The sequence below is a fragment of the Felis catus genome, chromosome D3, assembly GCF_018350175.1.
Source record: "Felis catus isolate Fca126 chromosome D3, F.catus_Fca126_mat1.0, whole genome shotgun sequence".
Lineage (NCBI taxonomy): Eukaryota > Metazoa > Chordata > Mammalia > Carnivora > Felidae > Felis > Felis catus.
This window is the reverse complement of record NC_058379.1, coordinates 79,715,391-79,738,961: the sequence shown is the minus strand read 5'-3', so window position 1 is coordinate 79,738,961 and position 23,571 is coordinate 79,715,391. Positions and strand designations below refer to the sequence as shown.

Below are 23,571 nucleotides of genomic sequence, written 5' to 3'. Positions count from 1 at the left end.
TCTCTGCCCTGAAATTGAGGCCGAAAATAAAGACTCCTAAAGTCTGCTTCAAGAATACCTGAGGCTTTTAAAGCCCCCATCTAGTTTTCACTCCTGCCAGGTGCAGCGAGGAACTTCAGGGAACGAAGGGAAAAGGGGTAGTAGCCAAGTGAACGCTTTAGTTAGGAGAGAACTGACAGCCATCGAGCTATAAACCTGTCCCTGGGTGACTGATTTCTGTATGTGCTTGGTGACAACACATTTGGAAAGACCATTAACAGGTTTTACTCGTGGAACAAGGAGGGTCGATTGAGTACATTTTGAATTTTAGTAGGTCATACAGGGCCCCCTCGTTGGTTCACAGGGTTTCCTTTCCTTGGGAGAAGCACTTCAATGAGCTTTTGGCAAAGGTTAGCATGGGAGTTCTTTCTTTGTGGACAAGACAGTAGGACAGAAAGACAGCTCCACTCCAGCAGGAGTGGAAAGGCTGCATATGCTCTGTTGATGGATTCAGTAAAGCCCTGGTGCTGAAGATCCGGGCAGGATGGTCAAGGCTTATCTTTACCGGAGTCATAGAATAGAGTTTTGGATCTTCATTCTGCATAGACATCCTTTAAAAAGAGCACGGATACCCTCCTCTACGGGCGACTCCCCCCTCCTTCATTCCCCAATTTTGCAGTCACAACAAGAGGCAAGAGACCAGGTCTTTACATTTCCTTGGAGGAAGTAGTCATTCTAAGCAGGGTTTCAAGGTGGAGAATAAGGTGGGCCCCGGTGGGTCGCACCTGCCATATAAGCCTCAGGACTTGCACCTGCCTCTTTCCTACTCCCCGACCCCCTCCCAGGGAGCGAGGTGGTGATGTGTGTGTGTGGGGGTGGGGGGGGAGGTAATCTGTTCCGGCGTCTCCGGACGCGTCCTCCACTCCACAAAGGCAGGACCCCTCCCTGCTTGGATTACGTGAACTTTTAGGGGCAGCCCAAAAGTATCTGAGGTGACGCGGATTCCAGTCCCTCGGTCGCCAGCCTCACATTTGTCCCCGCCAGCCTCTGCCCCCACCTCGGCTCCGCTCTGGAGCCGGCTGAACGCGGCCTCTTCACACCTGATCGTCGCCCAGGTCCCCCCGCCTTGCGCGGGGGGGAAAGACAACGCCGAGGTCCCGGCAGAGGTTGGGCACTTGGGGCGTGGCCAAGGGAGCGCGCGAGCCAGCGTGGGCAGCTCCGCGCTCGGGGTGTCGGTGTGGCAGGCCGGACTGACAGACGCACGTCCCGGACCCGCCGCCGCGGGGGCGTGGAGGGGGGGGAGGTGTCGGAGGAGGTGGAGCCGCCGGGGAGGGGCGGTGCCGCGGGGAGCGGAGCCCGGCCTCCCGCCCCCACCCCCTTCGGTGCCTGAGTCTGGGCGGTGACACAAAAAGCTCCCGCTCGGAGCCGAGCGCCTGGCGGCGGTGTCCGGCCGGGAGCGCCGAGGGCGGCGGGCAGGTGGGGCGCCTCCCGCAGGGTCGAGCCGGGGGCAGGGGCTGCGGGCGCCAACGCCGCGCCCCCCGCGCCCGCCCCGCAGCCTGCCGCTGCGCGCGTCTGGCGGAGCGGGTGGCGGGCGCGCCGGGACCACCCCGCGATGCTACCGCTACCGCCGCCGCCGCCTCTGTAGGGAGCGCCCGAGCCCGCTGCGGAGAGAGGTCGGTGACTTTCGGTTTGTTTCTCTGCTCTGGCCCTCCCGGTTCGGGGGCGGCGAGAGGGGCGCGAAGGGTTGGATGTCTTCGCCCCCACGGCGGCCGCGCCCGGAGCCAGGGAAGCGGGGAAGGGGAGCCGCCGCCTGGTGTGTCGGGGGGCGCCTTTTGCACAGTGGATGGGGGGAGTCGGGCCGCAGGGGTCCCGGGAAGGGGAGCGCGGGCCACAGCGGGGCGGCCCCCGGGCGCCGGGGACGGGGTCCCTGGAGTTGCGTGTCTCCGGAGCGCTGGCGGAGTTGGGCTGGCGGCTGGGGCGGGGGAGCGGCGCTGTCGGCGGCTCCTCGGAGTCCTCGGATGCCCCCTGGAGCTCCGGTCCGAGGGAGCGCGTCTCGTGCCCGCGCCGCGCGCGCCTCTGAGGGTGCACGTGCGCGCGCGCCCCAGCGGCGCCCCCACCCCGCACGCGCCCCGGGATGGTCCCCTAGCGAACCCCTGGTCGAGCGCCTTCCCCGCCCCCCAGAAGTTGCCCTCGCGCGCCACTCCGCCGCCCCGGAGCCCCTCTCGGGAGGAGAGGGAGCAGTGGCGGGCCAGATGTTGGGGGGTCTTTTGTGCGGACCCACGTGCCTGGGGCGCCTGCTCCTGGAACGGCAGCGGCAGGACAAAGCAGGCTGGACGCGTGGGACGCTGCACGCGAGGCGGCCGTCCCCGAGCCCGCCTAGGGTGGGGGTGGGGCGGGGGGAGCGCTGCACGGTTTTGGAAAGAGTAGAGAAATCGGCTGAACAGAGTGACAGTGACTTGATGAGGTGGCGGACAGGGGCGAAAGAAAGGATGCTTGTGAATGCAGCGCCGCTGTGTGTGTGTGGTGTGTGTGTGTGTGTGTGTGTGTGTGTGTGTGTGTGTGTGTGTCTGGGCGGGTGACCGGGCGCCCCGCATTCCCATATAACCTGGTTTACTAGTATATTTTGCTAGTGCGTGTTTGCCCCAAGATGTTATTCTACGCCTTCTCGTCTTTCTTTCCTTTTGAGGGGTTACGGTTGCTGGTAGAAGCTGTACCACCGGGGAACTTGGGGGCGGGGGAGACTGCAGCGGAGTGGGGGGAGGGGGGTATTTATCCTGTAGAGACAATTAGGGAGCGTTACGCCCCCTCCGCGGCTGGCGGGCGCTCCACGCCTCCGCCGCCTTCCTCCACCTCCCGGTGCACCCACTCCACCGCCGCTGGCCGGGGAGGGTGCTCGGATTTCTTTCTCTGCTGCGCGTATCTAACCCTTACTGCATGTATTTCACTGCAGGCTGAACAAAGCTCAGGCTCAATTGTGCTTCCTGCTTGTCAGCCTCTTGCCTCCCAAACGCGTACCGTTTCCACTTGATGTCATCATGCAGAAGGGGGTGAAAGGGACTCGGTGACAGATGCAGGTAACCCCCAGTAGTCTGGGTAGCCGCCTGGGTGTCTCTGGGTCATTTGGGCCAGCAGTGTTTGCACGGGGCTGTTTGGGTGGTTTCTGCATCCATTCCTTTGCTGTCTGTGTCGAGGAGCCTGGGGGCTGCTGAAACTCCTGGGTCTGAGAAGGAAATTGCAAATGACTTGAAACCTTCCTTTTGAAAAAGTCATTGAGGGCAGGGTGCCTTTGGGGTCGAATAAATTCCACCGGGTTTCTACTGATGGGAATTTTGATATAATCAATACATAGACAGTTGTGTCTGAATGTGGGGTTTGGATATATGCCTGCTTTCTTATCTGTAGTGATACATTTTGGCTCCAGTCTGGTAATGGATATCGCTTGTTGAAAAGGTATGGCTGGAAGGCCGATTATAAATTTGACCAGTGCTCAATTAGGGCATTGGTCAGATGTAGTAACCTTCTTACGAAATAATGTCTCTCCTCCAAGCCTTCATCGTAATAGTGTTGGCAATATCAGGAGGGACATGCCAGCAGTAAGTTAACTGGGAGGTGGAAGGGAGGGCAGTTGGGGGAGCAGAAAGAGAACAGAGAGCCGGGAGCGTTAGTTAAGTTTCCATTTACATAGCCATGAACCATTAGGCTCTCGGTCTGCATTTTATCTTTAGGTTGTTGGTGCTTTTCCAAAAACTCTGGCCAGTACCTTTCTTTCCAAGGATAGTTCTGCTTCGATGTCGAGCTAACGAAATCTGGGGTTATCTCGATAGAGCTCCATGAAAAGGTAACCTTCAGACATACCAGGACACCTTGGCACTGGCATTGTCTCCTAGAGGGCAGAGTCCTGGCATCCTGCACGAGGAGCAGAGAATAAGAATGGTGATGGGGGTGGACTCCAGGTTTATCTTGCTGGGAGAAGCGATTGCGGAGGGCCCCGGGCTCCTGGTGCTCTGTCTTCGTGCACTGCAGCCACAGCAGTGCCGTGGCTATGGCAGCCTCTCTCGTCACCATTTCCGCCCCCAAACCCACAGAAAGATAAAATTGAAAAACTTGAAACGTGTGTCATTCACCTCTAGGGTAGTTGTGTTTTGAAAGGGGACTTTGAAAAAACAGGAGTGGCACTGGCATTGATCCCTATACTCAGAGCATCCAGGAATCCCTGGGAGAGGTGAAGGAGTTATCTGGTCTCAGCTAGAACAAAGGCCACCGCTTTGGGAAGATCAGGTTTGTAATGGTGTTAGGATAGAGGTACTTTGACAAGTAATTTTAATGTCAGCAATAATGCAGGGTGTGTGCTGTGTTCCAGCAAGAGGAAAAGCCACGTGATGGGATAATAGGGAGTGTTAATAATGCAATAGAAACAAAGGGTGTGGTTTTTTTTTTAATAGAAAAAATAAATACCTCACACACAAAATTCCCCATGGGAAGACCAGTTGCCTGCACATGTAAATGCACGTCCAAGAACAAAGATAGCCATAGTGCAGTGTTAGGTTTCCTGTGGTTTTAAACTGTGTGCGGTAACAAATCATAATAAAGTGTTGTATTGATGCTTATTTTGGTTTTTCTTTTTGTAGGTGGAGGCTCCCCGCCCCCAGATGTCTGCAGTAGTGTTTAGCTGTAGGCTGGGGGAGCCCTAGAAGGTTATCAGACCAACCTTTGCGTCCAGTGCCCGAGTCCTTTCTACAGTGTTCATTTAATTCATTCAGCAGATGTTTATCAAGCACCTGATAGATCATAGACTGTGAAAGATGCCAAGGGGTGGGGGCGTGGGGTGTCTGGAGACATAAAAATGAACCACCTTCAGGGAGCTTCTCAGAGACCTGATTCTGATTAAATTCAAAGGAAGCTAGAGAGAGAGGAACAAAGGGTGGTATTGGACTGCTGAGGGACTATGATCATTGAATACCTCTTTCATTGGGGAGATCACTACTTCATAAGTGACCGGACCTGTTGTCCGAAGGTGACCTTTTCTTCAGCTCTTCAGCTAAATTCCACGTGAATGTTTAGATTTCAGCATTGTTGAAAGGTCATTCTGTTTCATTCTTTATTCCCTCAGAGTTGCTTGAACCTGTCTATCCTGTCTGCACCCTCTACTTTTCAAAGAATTACTTGAATTTTGAAACAAACCCTGCTTTTTTGTATTATCTGATTTAGGAAACAGTTGGTGGGAGTGGGGAGGCACTTTTGCAGGTTCTGTCTTTTATAAACAGTGACGTATTGGCAATGTAGGTTAGGTTATGTTGCAGTAAGAAATCACCTCCAAATCTCTGGCTAAATACAGATTTCTTTCTCTCCCATACGATGTGTCCTGTGTGGTCAGCAGGTGGGACCTGCTTGTCATGGTCCCTCTAGGACCCAAAGTGATGGAGGTGTGACCCTGAGTGTGTGTGTGAGGTCCCTGCAGTGTGGGAAAGGAAATTCTGGAGGATCTTGCTGTCTGTATTCACGACACCCATGTCACCCACAAGTGACTTATGTTGCTTTGGCCACAACTAGTCCTATGATGCCATTTAAACCCCAATTCAATATTTCTCTCCCTGCAGAAGGGACGGCTGGATATAGGTGAGCCTCTCTCATGACCTCCGCAGGTGGTGTGGCCTAGATGAGGTTATAAAGTGTGTTCCTGTGGGGCTAGCTCATGCTTTGTAGACATTGGGTGTTTACGAGTGCCAGTGCGATGAATGAATAATAAATATCTTAAGGAATTTGGTCCTGCCCCACCATGGTATTTACTGATATGTTGGTGTTATATATACTAATGTGATTGTCCATTGATCATCAAATAAAAAATTAAAGTGTTCTCTCTTGTTGCCTGTTTTGAGTAGTTGTTTATTCTGAAGCGATAGGCCAGGAGGTAGTTCCAGGGCTAGTTCTAGGAGGTTCTGTGTTTAGCATTATGTAATAGAGAGCTGTTACTTACAGACTTTCTCTCCCTCACCATCTGCCTCTTGTCTAAGACTTCCTGAGTTTGTCTGGAACAGCCTGGGGTAGAGAAGGAGTGGTCGTGGGCCTAATAAGGGCCACAACTAAGATTTCGAGGGGGCAGGCGTGTGTGTAGGGTGGCCTTGGGTCACCCCCTTGTTACTCTGATGTTTAGAAAAGGCACTTTGGATATGTGCTGTTTTCTGGTCACGGGACCAGCAGAACACCAGGTTGGGTTCTGGCACATTCGTGCTTCCATCAGCAACCACGTTGACAACGAAGGTGGTCAGTTTTAAAGCCTTCCTCACCACGCTGTCCCTCAAAATGGTTGGGTGCTGAGGGGCAGGCATTGCAAGGGGCTGTGGATTAAGCAGTTGGTGGCTGGTAGAGAGAGTTTGCTGTAGGACGCGCCGGTTCCTTAAATACCTTTGTTGGTGTTGTGATAAATGCACGCATGGATTAGAATTTTTAGGATGTGATAAGTACCTGCGGCATAAGCGTGGAATTTAACAAAATAGTATTGCTTCTGGCTCAGTAATCACCTTGCTGAAGTCATTTCTATAAAGACAGCTCTCCCCAGACAGGCGATACGGTAAAATGCCTGCTGGCCCCTGAGTCACAGAGGCTAGAGGACATCAGTGTTAGCTTCAGAATGCAGAGGTTACCCTCTGCTTCCCTGGGGTGACAAACTATTGCCTCCAAATGGAGGGAAAGTGGGGAATGAGTGGCGGAGAAACCAGCAGGGAGAACCAAATATAGCCCATCCGGGACCTCCAGGAGCCAAGTCGGGGTGCGTGGGGGCTGGGCTGAGGGCGAGGCGCAGACCTAGCAGAAGGGGAAATGAGGCCCTGAGAGGCTAGGCTCGAAATATATTTAGGAAGCTCCAAAACACACGTCTGTATTTTGTTTGGCCTCTTGAGCACCCGCCGCTGTAATTGCACGACGAAGGCGGCCGTCCAGGTGGACGACACTTGCGGAGTGGAGGTGGCTCCTAGCGCTACCCATCCCGAAGGTGTGGTGGACAAAGCAAAAGGGAGGAAGGCGTTGATCTTCCTGTTCCCCCACCCCTGGCTTGGTGAGCCACGAGGTGTTCCAAGGAACCCACCTTCGAGGTTGAAATCTCCTTCGGATAAAATAAGTCCTTGTTTGATGTTTAAGGATTTTTTTTTTTTTTTTTCTGGATGACCTACTGTCATCGTAAGACGTAAGGCCAGCCGTGTGTGCGACTCGTTTCTCCTTTGGGTGGTCGTCGAGGCCTGTGGTTTTTCTGGCCCGGACCCTGTATGGCTGCTGAGGCTTGGAGTGCATTTTTTATAGAATCGTGGGGTGGGGTCTGGGGGGCTCCTTGTGATCTACTGGGAGCGGAGAGCATGAGTAGGACAGGATGCCTTCTTTGCCACTGGATTTATTAATTCCTGCGTACCTAACACTCACTGCAAACATTTCGCATGATAAAAGTTATTCTGACATCACACAGGCTTCCTGGGCTATCAGACTGCTTGCGGGGAAGGTATTGATCAAATGCAGACGAGCCTCTGGTGGAGGCAAAGTCAAGATGAGGTGGAATCTTGGAGGGCCGTGCTCTGTCCTGCTGTTTTCTGATTCACCTTCCATTTATAAATCCAGATAACCACACTTAATACACTCCTCCCTGAGGTTCTATCAGCATTGATGAGGTTTTGGCAAAAGCTTGGACAGATAAGTGTGAAAATAGGGAGTATTCTTATTAATATTGAAGTTCTGCTGATTAACAGATGAACTTAGATGTCTCCTTACTGACAGATCCCCTGTCTCCCTTCATTTCTGTCCCCACCGCCATATCCCAGATGGGGACCTCATTTCTCTGGACTGTAAGAGTGGGTACCCTTACCTCCTGGCTTTTCCACCCCAATCCATATTACAAAATGCTGATACCCTCAGGACAGTAGGCCGTTTTAATTGTTCATTCCCTTGCTTAATACGGAATGGCTTTCAGTGGCTTCTGCTTTTTGGGGACGAAGTTCGTATTTTTTTAGTCTTCCCTTTAAAGTTTTCCCCACCTAGACCCCAGACTTCATGTCCATCCCTGACTTTGGCTCTGCCTGACTTGAAAATGCCACACTAGCTGGATGGTTAACACACTATTCCCCCCAAATGCTTTGCATAGCCTGTTTTAAAATTCTGGAATATTCCATAGCCTGCAATGTCCTCTCCCTATACTCTGTCATTGAAGGTGTGACTGGCTCTTAACTCTTCTAAAAAATTTAAGTCTGTCTCCTTAGCCCATCGCAATCCTTCACTTCTTCCAGGTTCTCTGACAAAATTGCCTACGTCTCTCATTTCATTCAACATTCATTCATTCGTTCCACAAAGGGCACTTGTCATAGATTGTCTTGTATTATCACCTGAGATTGAGGTGTCTTTTTCTTTCTGTTTAATTGCAAGGAACAGAAACCCACTCAAGCTACTTCACGTAAAGGGAGATACACTGAGACGATGTCCCAGGATGGGAATGGGACTTTTCCAGGCTCTGCTCAGCTGGGGGGAAGGGTGAGGGATCTGGCTTCCTCCAGGGGGACCTTCGAGCTGGTGGATGTAGGGACTGAAACCAGCAAGATCTCCTTTCTCTTGCAGGCTCCTCAGAGATGAACACTGGATGAGGTTTGAACCTATTTTGTATTCCCCACCATGTGCGTACAGCATAAGGGCTCAATAAATACTCAGTCATTGATGAATCTTTGACAGCACAGAAATGATCTCGGCCCACTGCGATAAAGGAATTATGGATGTTTTTGGTCATAGACCTACGGCAAGTTAAGAAGAAGAAAACTTCTTTTTAAGAGCCTCCCCTACTTGCATTAATAATGATTAAATATCGAATCAAATTAGAGTTGCCAGGCTGCATTGTACGTCTCAGTGGTTGGGAAGTGAACATTCTCACTGAGGGTCATCATTCTAAGAAAATGAATCGTTATTGGTGGTCTGTTTTTTGATTTTAGTTTGTCTGCTTCTTCCAAAACAGTAACAAAACAAACAAAAATGTCTTCTCCTTTGTGACATATAGCAAGCCGTGTTAGAACTTTACATCCCATAATCTCAAGGCCACCCCACAATCTCAAGAAACAGACTGTGCTGTTTGGGTTGAACCTTAGCGGGTGACAGTTGCCCACAACTGACTACCATGTCTCCCTTTGTAATTAGCTTTTAGCCATAAATGTCTTCGTGATGGACCTCTGGTTTGCCTCGCCTCTTTTGATTTTGGAATACTCATTCACATGATAGAAACTTTTGTTTAACACTCGGAATGCTTGATCATTATGGATAGCGTTATTATGAAAGAGGAAATGTGTTCAGCTGCTTGAAGAAAATGGCCAGGAATACATTGACGTGAAAATAATGTTCTCAGTTTGAGGGATAATGAATGGAGCAGAGATAAATGTCTCAAAAACAAAGTGTTTGGTGTGATATTCTCTTCCAGTTGTGTTGCTCTGGGATGGGTTTGTAAACTGCTTCCTTGCAGGTTAAAAGGGGTTGGAGAAAAACGTGGATAGATCTCTGTACCTTGTTTAGAGAATTTGCCCCTTTGTTGCATGAGACATCAGGATTATGGTCGTTTTAAGTGAATAATAGCTAATGCAACCATACAGGTAGAGAGCCATCCTTATCTGGGGCAAGAACTTGTCCATCCAGTCCTTCTTCATCAGGCTAACATGTAAGAAACCGAAGGTAGGAATCCATCTATTCACCTCTGGTGATGGGTAAAATGGCATTTGAAACACTGAGAATCAGTGACTTAAATTTTTTTTGTAAGGTTTATTCATTTCTCAGAGACAGAGAGACAGAGCGTGAGTGGGGGAAGGGCAGAGAGAGAGAGGGAGACACAGAATCTGAAACAGGCTCTAGGCTCTGAGCTGTCCGCAAAGAGCCCGATACGGGGCTCGAACTCATGGACTGCGAGATCACGACCTGAGCCGAAGTCAGACACTTAACCGACTGAGCCACCCAGGGCACCTGGGCATGAGAATCAGTGACTAAACTCCATGTTAGATATAAAATTGTGTATATTAATTTTATTCAAATACTCAGTGCCTGCCATTTGCTGGGCACAATTCTGTACAATTCTAAGTAAAATCCTTGCCTTTCCTTAGCTTAATGTACAAACTTGTAATTAATTTGGTTTTCTGCCTTTTATTTTTTGTAATGGTAAAGCTAACAGGGGACAGAATAAACCAAATGCATCTGATACTCTTCTCTCTCAATTCTTGATCCCTTACCATCCATACCCACCTTACTTGATCCTAATTTAGTTAAGTGATTAAAAACATGGAATTTTTGAAGCAAGATGGATTTGGGTTCAAGTGTTGGCTGTGCTGTAATGACTTTGAGTAAATAAGGTCTGACTGGGCCTTGGTTTCTTCATCTGGAAAATGGAGGGGCAGTCAATCTCATTGACTTATTTAAGAGCAAGTCAGATCATTTACATAAGGTGCTTAGCGTGTTGCCCTGTGCATTGTAAACACTACATAATGGCGGCTATTATTATGTCTGTTTTATTTAGCATCTACCATCCACCGGTCTTGGTGTTCAGTTCTGGAAATCTCAGGATGAATAGTTGCGCTCTGAACTGAAGAAGCTCGTTAACCAGCCAAGAGGATAACCACATCTAAGTAACTATGGCCTTTGGCATTTTTATGAGGATTTGCTTTGTATGTCATGTCATCGGAGTCTTGTCATTGGAGAGTCTCTGTAAAGCTTTGCTTAAATGATGTGGGGTTTAAAAGGATAGGCCTTCTCAGGAGGAAGCTGGAGGAAGCAGGGAGGCTGTGAGACCACCTGCAGGGAACTCAGGCTTTCCGTAAAGAGCACCAGACCCTCTTCCTGTGGCCTCGCTCCTCCCAGGCAAAGCGAGGGTCTGGTTTCCTAGGGTCTGGTTTCCTGGGATGTAGGATGACACAGTGACTCAGCTTGGCCAGGACTAAGAGGATGCCCAGGTTGAGGGACTTTCTGTTTTAAGACCAGAACAGTCCCAGGAAACCTAGGATGAGTTAACCACCCTACTTAGGGGTCCTGTCCAGGTTCTGTGACTGTCTTAGCATCCTGAAGCAGGCTTTGGGGACACTTCACATGGTTACAGATGCAGCCATCCTCAGAAAGGAGGTAGGAGAGAACAGGACAGGATAAGACTGCAGAAGGCCAGCGTGGCTTTGTCAGTCGTTTTATTTATGGATCTTTTTTTGGAATGGGATCTTTGTTATTATTATTGCCATCTTTATTAAAGAAGAGATCTCTTTAGCACAGGCAGGAAGGAAAACTGGACTATACAACGTAAAGGTAAAGTTAATGGGATCTTTTAAAAATGCTCCACAAAGCACGGTATTTGCTGTGCCTGGTAGGGTTGTGGCACAGGGCTTGGGGCACCGTTGACATTCAATAAATACTTGTTGAGGGACTGGTGGAGTTTCATCTTTGAGAGCTGGGTTCCAATTCAGGGCTGGGTTGCTGATCTTTATAGGATTTCAGTCTGGGCCCTTTGACAGCTGATTTGAAAATGCATACACCTAGATCTGCTCTGGGTTCCTTTGTTGTGCAGATAACTCGTGTTTTTATGTATGAGCTTATGTTCTTCTTGCCTGTTTTTTTTTTTTTTTCTTCTTGGTGGAACCATGTGATGCTAGCTGATGAGTTGCCGTGTCTTTTTGTTTGCAGCTAAGGATGCTTCTGGAATGCGCACATGTTGTGAACATAACAGTAGTGTGATAGGAGTGCTTGTGTGCACAGTGCCCAGTGCTTCCCTCCCAGAGTTGAGGGAGAGATTTCCCGAGGAGTCTGTTCACTCCAGCGGGGGGGTGGGGGGGGATGGGGGGGAAGGTGGGAGGTAGGGGGGGTGGGGGTTTGGGGGGTGGGGTTGGGGGGCGGGAAGGGAACTGGGCCATTCTACTGAGTGGAGATAGCTGGAGCCTGGGCTCCAATTTGCCAACATTCCCTCTTCCTGGATCTCCATTACTAACACATGGGATTGATGGCAACCGATAAGGCCCTTGGATAAGCCACAGATTGTTCTAGTCTTTAGCTGATGCCTCCAGTGATAACCCTTTGTGTTCTGTTTCTTTTTGGGAAGTGTAACTATTTATCTGGGGATGTTAGGACCTGCAGCAAATTGCCAGAAACAGTAATTAGCTTGGTAGGTCTGCAAAAACCCCATGCGCATAGCACCTGAGGGCAATTGCTAGACAGTCACGTCTCAGATTCCTGTGTAATCACTTCTTGCACTGATAAATCGTATTCATTTATGTTCCTGATAAGCTAGATTTCTTCGTGGGCTATTGCTTCACCTGAGAAAAAGGTAAATGGTTTGTCTATGGAAGGGGAAACTCACAGGCAAGCAGAATTCATTTGCAAAATTGCCTTTATTTCTACACACGGATGCTAAATATTAGTTGAGAGAGTGTTTCTTTGCAGAATCACCCGCTCTCTCTCTTTTTTTTCTTCCAACAGTGGAGTCAGAGCTATCAAAAACAAATCGTTCACACATCTTGAGTTACGTCAAAATAATAATACACAAGGTATTTGAGAATCGCATCTTACCTCAGTCATTCATTCCTACAAGGAGGTCTTTGATTTGCCAGGAAAAAAAATGCCTTCACCAAGGAGTTAAAAAGAATATGTTCGATTTTACCCCCAGATTTATTACATCTTATTTGTGGAACCTGTCCGTGGAGAGCGCCAAACCCTGTCTTTAAGTTGCTCCTTAAAATAACACCCTCAGGAATCAAGGCTAGTCTGGAATGGAAATTGAAAAACGGATGCTGTCCAGACAGTTTAGAATTCCTTGTAAATTAGGAAGGCAGTGGTAATCAATTTGGAAGCGTAAATGTGGTTCGGCCTCGGTTCTCTGGTTGCCTTGGCTTTCATTTTGCTGCTTGTCCTTGACTCATGGCAAAGGGCATCGCCATTAGATTCTGTTGCTACTCTTTCTAAAGGTGAATGGACTTCACATGGATGTCCACTTAGAACAGCCTAGAAGTGGGTTGTTCTCGCTGCAGGAGGAAGCAGTTCTGCACGGGCTGATGTTCCTCTGGTTCTGGAGTTCACTTCCCTCGGTTTAACTTCTCCTTTGAGATTCTGACTTGTAGAGAAACAAATTTCTTCCTTTTATGAGGCTTTTTAGTGCTAGGTGACTGGTGTCGCTCGATATAATCTATAGTACTTAACAGCTAAATACACTTTGTTTTCCCAGAGCTGATCACAGCGAAAATGAGAAAAGGAGAGAGAGGGACAACAGTTTGAGGGAGGAAAGGCGAGTTAAAGCGAATAACGGGGTAAATAATTGTGTAGGAGTGTGGTATTTTCTAAACTCAATTTTAGCTTCAAAGTCAAGAACAACTGTTGTTTACATGGTGCTATTGGCTTCGTAATTAAAAGCATCTTGCCCAAAGCAAATTGACGTTGTTATTAATAATGCATGTTCTACGAAATGACATGGACGTTTATCAGATGCTTCCCTTCCCAGACTGTGTTGGATTCCACAGTGTTTGGATTGACGACTGAAAGAAAGTTGGGGGGCGGGGGATGGAGGAGATACCTATAGAGCAGAGGTGACAGATAATGTTTATCATAGGCTCCAGGCACAGCCCTAACTGCTTTAAGCATGCTCTCTGAGAGGCGGTAGATCCTGGAAAGTTAGGTGTCTTGCCCAAGGTCACCTGGTGAGTTTATGTCAGAGCTGAGATAGGCATTTGTGTGCTCTGTGCTCTGATCCACAGCCTGGGAGCCGCATTCACAGCTGAGATTTGGGATTGAAAAAAAAAAAAATGCGTTAACACTTTTTAAAAAAATGAGTTCGGTGTAATATAATTTAAAAAGAGATCTGACTGCTGCGCTGTTCTGTCTCTGGGAACCAAGATGGATGATTTGGGTTCACATCTGCCTCAATCAGTTTGATGTTGACTTTGAGGCCGCATGGTTTGGAGAGTCGGTGATGGGATCTGTTGGGAAATTTGCAGTGAGATTTCTGACTGTTATCTGAGCTTTGCCCTGTGCTAACAAGTTTCTATGTAGTTTGGTGGTGTGAATTGTTCCTTGAAGGGCCACTTGACTGAGAGCTAGTGCGTGTAGCTGGGAGCTTAAGACTTTCATGAATATGCTACTAAAAACATTGTTTGAACAAAAAAACATTTCTTACAACCCCTTCTCCCCTGGTTACTGTTCTACCCAACACCAAAAGAGGAATAGATTATATCCTTTCATATCGCCATTCCTTTGTTCATATAGTTTCCTTGTCCTGGAGTGCCTTGTCTGCCTGTCCCCCCACTGCCCCTTCCCACTAAACACCATGTCTGGATGGAAAGCTGTAAGTATATGCTTGCTTCAAGACTCCCTACTCATTCCACCGCCTTATGGATTCTCCTCCAGCTATCTCAGGAAGAAGCAAGAATTAGTTTTCCTTCTATATGTTCTTAATTTTTATTTTGTTTTATTTTAGAGAGAGAGGGGGGAGAGAACCTTAAGCAGCCTCCCTGCCCAGCACAGAGCCCCACACGGGGCTCGATCCCATGACCCTGGGATCATGGCCTGAGCTGAAAATCAAGAGTCGGACACTCAACCGACTGAGCCACCCAGGCGCCCACCCCTCCCATTTGTTCTTTGTAATCCCACTTACCTCTGTGTGTGATAATTTTGTATGTGGTTACCTCCCTGCTCCACTGAGAATTCTCTGACTGCAGGGACCTTGTCTCGTTCAGGCATTTGGATGAATGGATGAAAGGATGAACAAGTGAATGAACAAACTTGATATGTGGATTTGTTGGGATGGATTAGAGTGTATCTCCATGAAAAATGGTGGTAGACCTGAGCATTGACATGTCATTTGATTTTGGTGACTGGTTAGAGGCTTAGCAGAATCTCGACAGTATTGATATTTGGGACTGGATAATTATTTGTTGTGGGGAAACTGACCTGTGCACTGTGGGGTGTTTAGTAGCATCCCTGGGCCCTACCCACTAGATGCCAATGCCTCGTTGTAACAATCAAAGATGTTTCCAGACATTTGCGATCTTTCTGGTCATCAGGCCAGCTGCAGGGAGAGTTGGGGGGAACCGTGAGGCCCCAGGGTATGATGGAGCCACGAGATCGAAGAAGCCTGGGTCCTGAATGACTGAGTAGAGTAGAACCTCCCTTACCAAGCTGCACTGGAATGCAGTGTGAAGAAGCGATGAAACCATTTATTGCATTAGGCCAGTGAGATTGGGGGGTGCTTTATTCAGGCAGGCAGTCCACCCTGCCTGACCTTCCCTGACATTTGGATGAAGAAACCTTGTTGGAGCGCCCACGCCCATATTCCAGGTAGTAAGTAAAAACAGACGTTCCAGCCATGGAAAAAGGGACAGATATTTTTGTTTGTTCTTGTATAGCGTCAGTCTTAGTGCTCTTAAGTCTTTTAATTTCTGTATTTTGTCAGAAAATGAGATAATGATAAATGTGACTTTGTTATTTCCACCACTCTGGTAATTCTGACCTGTGAATGTTGAGCTATAAATAACTTTAGTAAAAAGTAATAAAACATCAAATGTCCTAGCGGGTTTCACTTCACTGTATATGTGTGTCTGGAATGCAAGCTCCAGTTGAGATATTTGTGGCAATTTATGTCTAACGCATTGTAACATTTTTGGGGAGAAAAATGACAGATGTTGATATCCTACAGCCACAGCTGTTCCCCACACCATGAACTAATAAGTCTCTGTATGACGCGATGGGCTTTGAAATGGACTCATATACGCTTAGTCCAGCCGAATGCCGTAGATTGGTGCCCAAAAGCTTGCTTATCAGACAGAATTCAGTGCATAGTTCTCGATTTCTTTTGCAGCAATTAATTGTATCTGTGGTTGTGTCTACACAGAGCCACTGACCAAAATGCGTGAGTCAAACGGTTTCGTTTGGCATCCGTCTGGAGGACAACAGCGGGGTTGTTTGGGGGAGACAATGGCTGTTTGTGGGTGAGCCCTGCGGTGGCTGAGGGCTTTGTGTTTGGTTCAGTGGTCGAGGTGCCTGCTCTGTTTGCACAGCATCCCCTCTGCGGTACAAAGAGCCACCCCTGCTGAATTTCACCCTACCTGTCAGTCGGTCAGAGAATTCCTGTCGGGAAGTAGGGTAAATGCGGATTGACGATTTTAAGATGGGAGAGGCCCCCTTTCGAGTAAGAGATCCTCTTAGGCGTCTTAACTACCAAATAGCAGATTCTTGTGTTTTTCCCCCATAGAGAACGCCTTCCAGTAATAAGACTAACTTACATGGATGGCACTGATTATATGCTAGGCTCTGAGTGTTTTGTATGAGGTGTGTGCATAATTCTCGCCGCAGTCTGAAGGGGAAGGTACTTTTAATATCTCCATTTTAATTTGTTGACGAGAAACTGAGCCTCCGTGACTTGCCCAAGGTCACAAAGTGAGTAAATGCCGGAGCGCGGATTAGAACTCAGCCACAAATGGCTCCAGAGTTTGGGCCGTCGGCCACTGCGGTGTGCTGCCTCAGATTCTTCATTCTGTTCAGGAGACTCCCTTTCTCTGAGATGTTCCGTATTTTCATGAATCCAGCAAACATCTGCATATGATGCTTACGAAGAGTTAGTGATAGGACTGCTTTATTTTTGCATTGTTTGAGCATAATTTCCCAATTGAGCTGTCAACCGATACTCTTGGGTCTTCTATAACTCTTGGCACAACGCTTCCTTGTAAGAAGGGTACTAACGTAGTGCGTTGGCTTGATTATTTTCACACAGAGATGCTCCTTTTGGAGGTCACCTCTGTCGGGGTAAGAACACATGTACACAAGGGACTCACGTGCCAGGTGGTACTGGATGAAGTGATACTGGGACTCGGAGGGGAGAGATTACTCCGGCTAAAGGATTTAACGTAGCTTCATGCAAGGTGATGCTCTTGAAGTGCAGGTAGTAATCCAGGCGTGCGGGTGGTAGAATGACATTCCAGCAGCAGCAAGGTGACAGGGGAGCGTGGATGTTGTCTTCCGGACACCAGATAATGCTTTATGACTACGGCGTGGAGGATGTGAGCCGGATTGGTCGGAAAGGATTGGAATAGCTGGTGGGAAGGTGGGGGGAGGGGGGACTTTGGGACTCGTTTGGTTGGAAGTCATTGATGGTTTGGGGGCTGGGGATCATGCGGGTTTGAAGCTGTGCTTTTGGAAGCTTCATCTGGCAGCGGTCAGTGTGGATTGGAAAAGACAAAGCTGGGGAGACCAGCTGGGGTCCAGAAAAGACATAGTGAACACCTGCACCCCAGGAAGAGGGCCACAGGAACAGAAAGGATGCATGAATGTGAGAGACACGTCAGAGACAAATTTAGTGGAATTTTGGAGACCGGTTCAATGAGAGGTGGGAGGTGAATGAGTTTTCAAGTCTGGGGTACTGGGTGGATAACAGTAGCAACTGTAAAATTACATGGAAAAGACCAGATTTGGAGCAGATCAAGAGTTCTCTTTGGAAATGGCATTTGGAAGGGAGGTCAGAGCTGTACCTTTGAGAATAATCCACATCCAGATGGCCGTTGTGAGTCTGAGGTCGAACCGTGTTGCCAAGTGGGAGAGAGAGCCTCTGTGAGCTGGCTGTGAAGGATCGTAGGTCGAAAGGGAGGTGGGAACAAAGAAAACACATTTGTTTTCTGGAGCAGAGGATACTTGCATGTATTGAGAACTAAGAGTGACTTCATGTCATAGTGTAGCTTAACTTACACGTATTCCCGAATTGATTGTGATTTCTCCTAGACTTAAGATATTTGAGCTATTTTCCATGCATGTAAATAGCGCATGAAGAGTGGTCCACATGGGGCCCTGCCTGGAATACTGGGAATGCGGATGGACGATGCTCGGCTCGTCTGAACCGGCCAACTCACCTGCCCCTGGGCAAGTGCAGGCTGTCTTCCTCTCGTTGCCTCCTTGAGGATGCTTGCCTTTTCTTTTTTCCTCCGTCCTTCTGTTCAAATCCTGACTCTTCCTTTGATACCCTGTTCAAATCCCATTTCTGAATCCCTGATGATCGCTACCGAAAATGACCGTCGCTGCTTCCCTACCTCTTGCAGACCTAGCATAGGTCCCGGGGGCGGCCAGCTGCTGACTGACGATAGATGTGGGTTCTGGGAGGGCTGTGCCTACCTCGCGCATCTCTGCATCTCAGGGACCTGGCTTATTTTTTCCCACCATGTTGTCACAAGCTGTTGTCATATAAACTGTTAACCTTCTGTCTCTCACTGGGTCTTCATCTCCTTAGAGACTGCAGTGATCTAACGCTTTCTTACATCTCCCCCACTATTTTGGATATGGTATCTTTTTTTTTTTTTTTAATTTTTTTTTCAACGTTTTTAATTTATTTTTGGGACAGAGAGAAACAGAGCATGAACGGGGGAGGGGCAGAGAGAGAGGGAGACACATCATTGGAAACAGGCTCCAGGCTCCGAGCCATCAGCCCAGAGCCTGACGCGGGGCTCGAACTCACGGACCGTGAGATCGTGACCTGGCTGAAGTCGGACGCTTAACCGACTTCGCCACCCAGGCGCCCCTGGATATGGTATCTTAATGCTACTAGTTGCTTAAGGACTGGATCATTGGGAAGTTTTCTTTTCTCTTTGGGGTCCTGTATCTTGGTAGTTGAGTCTCGTATTGGCAATTGGAAGTATGATATGTCGGTTACCACCCCTGGCTCAGCTTGTATTCTACTCAGAAGATATATTGACTGTCTTGATTGATTCTTCTCTCTCTGGTCAGTTAACGCGCTGTGAAACTAACAGCAAGGGGATCATACGGGGGCGAATGGCCCTGTAGTGTGGCCTTCGGTTTCATGGAAGAAGTTGAGGGTAGATTTTCAGGAACCAAAATATACTTGGAGCCTAAATGGGTAGGACAGTAGTAGAGGCCTGAAATTAGTTTTTCTATTTCTAAAATTAAATTAATGAGATGAAATTCATTTAGCATAGTGTGTGGAGGGCTCACAAATATACAGAGTAAAGCTTCGTGTTTAGATAGATGAGGAAAATCTTTTGGGGACAGGAGAGGCTTTCCTTTTCCTTTTTTTTTTTTTTTTTTTTTTTTTGTCAGACACCTAACCGACTGAGCCACCCAGGTACCCCTCTTTTGTTTTTTATTGTTTATTTTTGAGAGAGAAACAGAGAGACAGAGCACGAGCGAGGAGGGGCAGAGAGAGAGGGAGACAAAGAATCCGAAGCAGGCTCCAGGCTCCGAGCTGTCAGCAAAGAGCCCGAGTGGGGCTCGAACTCACGAACTGCGAGATCATGACCCGAGCTGAAGTTGGCCGCTTAGCCGACTGAGCCACCTAGAGGCGCCTCCTTTTCCTTTTGTGGAGTTTGTTTACTAGTATGATCTCTGCCCCATCAGTCTCAAAAACTCTGGTATTCAGTGCCGATTAGTTCGAATCTGCTGCCCTGCGCTCTGCTCTAGTTGGTTCCGTGGTCTCAGAAAATGAGTCTGCTTTCTTTGGGTTATGGAGAAGGAAGGAACTTTATAGACTGTGTCAGGTAGACTGATGTGCATAAGTGGTGGTTGAATAATCAGTTTAGTACATTGGCCGAAAAAGAAGCAAATGGCAGTGGCATTTGGAGATGACATACGGAGATGGCAACATTTTGATAAAATTTTATTTTGGTTTTTTAAATGTTTGTTTATTTTTGAGAGAGAGAGAGAGAGAGCATGCACCACGAGTGGGGGGAGGGACAGAGAGAAAGGGAGACAGAAGACCTGAAGTGGGCTCGGAGCTGAGAGCCCAACGTAGGGCTCAAACTCAGCAACTGTGAGATCATGACCCCCGCTGAAGTCTGACGCTTAATGGACTGAGCCACCCAACTGCCCCTATTTTATTTTTTTTAAGTAGGCTCTATGCCCAACGTGGGGCTCGAACTCTCGCCCTCAAGATCCAAGTCTCACGCTCCACCCACTGAGCCAGCCAGGTGCCCCTGGAGTGAAATTTTAAACAGTGAATATCTTTGAATTGACGTTATAAGTTAAAGAAGTAACTGCTAACTTTGCTTGGCGGTAACTATGTCCAGAGCATTTTGCAAAGCTCTGTGTGAGTTATCCAAGCTAATTATCATGATAATTTAGGAGCAGGTTCCGTGTTTAGCCTCATTTTTTGGATGAGCAAACTGAGACACGGGGAGGTTTGGTAGCTTGGTCAAGATTACGCTGCCGAGTGGCAAAAGCAGCTTGCAAACCCTGAGTGTGATGGGTGACAGCACTGGTAACTGAGAGCGTCACGATACGGTGGTCTTTCCAGACTTCGCCTTAGTAGTTATGGAAAAGTACCAATAAAAAGAAACAGCGGCTATTACAAAGAAAATATACTCACAATAAGCGTCTTTAGAGTAATGATTTGCTGGCTACAAAGATGAACGCGATATTAAGGATGAAATACGAAAACTTTCAGGGTTTCAATTTCGGTCACTCTGTGCTGTAGTCATAATAGAGTTGTAATTAATTATCTTATTGTGGCTATTTTATTTCCACACCAGAAATTCATCTGGAAATTATAGTGCAACAAATAGCTGCTGAAATCATGATGGTAGTAATTATATCCATGACATAATTGTGGAAATATAGAATAATGAGGTTATTTTGAGGGAAGTCCGCATCAGTAGAATAGTGAATGCTTTTCAAATGTAGAGCAAGCCAGAAAGGAAAGGGGCCTAATTGTGGATTTGTAATAATATAATGGAAATAGGTGAGTTTTCAGGAATATTTTGGAGACTAAAAATTACACTGCTCAGAGTTAATGTGGAACTTTTAACCAGATATTATCAAGGTCATTAGTAATATTTTTGGCTCTGGCGGGTTTTTTTCTTTTTTTTTTTTTATTAAGCATTGTTAATCTCTAGACTATTGTTTTATGAAGCCTCCCGTTTCTAACATTAGAAGTAACTTATATCCCCAGGTTTGCTGTCTTCCCTGCTGCAGGATCCCTTTACGGAGTTTCCCCGTTAGAGGTTTTATCTTCCGCTGAGAACACCTCCAGAAGTCAGGAACTTACAGCGTCCCAAGTAAATTGTTCCACTTTATAGTCAGGAAAAGCTGAGCCCAAATGAGGTAAGTGGGTAGCCCAAGGTCTGCCCTTCAGAGCTGGGCCTTGAGTTAGCCCTGACGGAATGTGCCACGCTGTTCAACCCTGGTCACGCTCCAGGAATCATTCTGTGTCTACCCCAGCTGCCCAGCCTTTTCTTCTGATAGTACACTATCAGCAAACCATAGGACCCTTTCAGTGGGATCTTACCCCATGGGCCTGCAGGGTGTCTTTGGTTTTACCATTAGAGATTCATTCCTTGTGGTGTGGTGAAAAGAGCAGGGGGATTGTGGTCTCTTGGTAGACTGAGGGCTGTATCCCTGCCCTGCTAATTCATCAGCCTTGTGATCCTGAGCAAGTCCTTCTGTGTCCTCATTTAAGATGAGACCGGTTAGTACTTACTTCAGAAGGTCATGGTGAAGGTCATGGTTAATGATGATAAGTGATGTGCATGGAGCCCTTGCAAGGTGCCAGGTGCTGTTTTAAGTATTATGTATATGTTCACTTACTTACTTCTCAGAACAGCAGTCTGAGGTAGGAGTCAGAGGCAGGCCCAGAGAAAGTAAATGGTATGTCTGAGGGCTGAAGCTGGTATGAAGACAGTTCGTTATAAATTAGTTCCTTTTTCTTTTCCTTTTGGGTTTTGTGTCCATGGATCCTTTGCTAAAATGTGAGCGCCCTCGTGAAGGATGACACAGTCACCTAATCACTTGGATCGAGCATTTGCCAGCCCCACGGGGACGCAGGTGCAGAGAGGGAGTGGGCAGGTATGATGGGGGTGGGGTAGTGGGAGGAGAGAGAGCACCAACACCAGGACCGAATGGGCAGACACGGGGAGACCTTGAGACACTCCGTTGTACCTGGACCGATTGGCCTTGGATGAAGCTGGCCCCTTGCTTTGCCTTCACTTTTCTTTTTCTTGGATCTGAAGAGGTCAGGTCTCCAAACATGCCGGCAGGAAAATAAGACTTTGGTCCTTTTTCTTGCTTGGTTAACCTTACAAGAACTCCTCTCCTTTCCACATCCTTATAAAAAAGGGGGGGGGGGGAGAGAAAGAAGAGTGACGTCCTGGAGTAAAACCTAAAGGGAGTGGGGATGGGTCGTCATTGGCTGAGACACAGGCCCCAGCCTGGACTCGGGAGCAGTGCGGACGGTGGGGCCGTGAAGTCTCTCCTGAAACGGGGGAGCAAGCCAGTGGCGCAGAGCCTACGGACGAGGGGACAGACCCAGAAACATGGAAGGAACACTGCACTTTCTCTGTTGGGTAGAACAAAACCAGAGCAGGTGAGGCCACTTGGTTGAAAAGAGCTGTGTGGGAGACAAGGAGACAGAACACATGACATGAAGTGTTTTTTAAAATCCGTCCTTGAGTGTATTTGCGACAATAAATCCCATCCTCAGACTCTGACCAGTAAAGGCTGTTTCTCTTTGGAGTGTGTAGGCCAGCGTCAGGGCCCAAATGACATTTGGCCACCGCAGGGTTCCTGTGTGCTCTCAACTCCACCCCCCACTCTAGCCTCTTTATAATCCTGAAAGCAGGAGATTAGTGTCAAATGTGGGTCCAGTAAAACAGTATTTCCTTACTTCCAAATTATTTCTTTCCAAGCGAGAGCAAGGTTTAGGAGCAGTGGAGAGAGACCATATGACAAGATACATGGTGAGGCCCAACTTGGGTTGATAGACTTGCCCATCTTTTTTTCCCCATGGATTAAATTCAGCTAGTGTGTATAAGCCTCTATCAGAAAATACAGATGCTTGGGGCACCTGGGTGACTCAGTTGGGTAAGCGTCCGACTTCGGCTCAGGTCATGATGCCACTGTTCGTGGGTTCAAGCCCCATGTCAGGCTCTGTGCTAACAGCTCGGAGCCTGGAGCCCGCTTTGGATTCTAGGTCTTACTCTCTCTCTGCCCTCCCTCCTCCCCCCGGCCTCCCCACTCATGCTCTCTCTCTGTCTCTCAAAGGTGAATAAATGTTAAAAAATAATAATAATAAAAAAAGAAAATGTAGATGCTTATAGTGAGTCCTGATTACACTGTCACTGTTGTGATGGTGGCCTGTTCAAGACACATGCTTATAAGCTTTCTTATTTCGTCTTTATATCATTGTTGTGTGTATAGTTAGCAGTTGAAATTTGAGGCTAGAAATTTCCCATGTCTGTGGATTTTACACACTAGGATTTCGTGGTAATTGAAATAGTGAAGACAGGGGTTTCCTTTAGCGCATCATCCTTACAAAGAAATGGCGGGCTTAAGATGTTCACGGAACAAACAAGCTTACCTGCAAGGTGTTAGAAGATTCTAAAAATGCTTTCGAAGAATTTCAAATCTTATGAAAGACCTATATTTAAATTTTCAAAAAAGTGTCTATGTTTGAGAGAGAGAGAAACCAAGCACAAGCGAGGGAAGGGCGGAGATAGAGGGAGACACAGAATCTGAGGCAGGCTCCCCGCTGTCAGTGCAGAGCCCGACGCGGGGCTGGAACTCCTGGACCGCGAGATCATGACCAGAGCTGAAGTTGGACAGTTAACTGACTCAGCCACCCAGGTGTCCCAAGACCTGTATTTT

General features: G+C 47.9%; 1 protein-coding gene across 7 annotated transcripts in view; it reads left to right on the top strand.

Annotated features, from left to right (window-relative positions):
- The first annotated feature begins 1,513 nt into the window (after positions 1 to 1,513).
- The window catches only part of RNF152 (ring finger protein 152), a 78,689-nt gene continuing 56,631 nt past the window's right edge, over positions 1,514 to 23,571 (top strand). Inside the window, exons 1-4 of one of the 7 annotated variants that reach the window (XM_023242060.2) lie at positions 1,515 to 1,652; positions 2,930 to 3,053; positions 3,705 to 3,817; positions 10,493 to 10,601. The gene's annotated coding sequence lies outside the window, so the exon portion shown is untranslated. Of the gene's footprint in view, positions 1,653 to 2,929; positions 3,054 to 3,704; positions 3,818 to 10,492; positions 10,602 to 23,571 lie in introns of all 7 variants that reach the window. The other 6 variants (XM_023242063.2, XM_023242061.2, XM_023242064.2 and 3 more) reach the window with 6 other exon arrangements.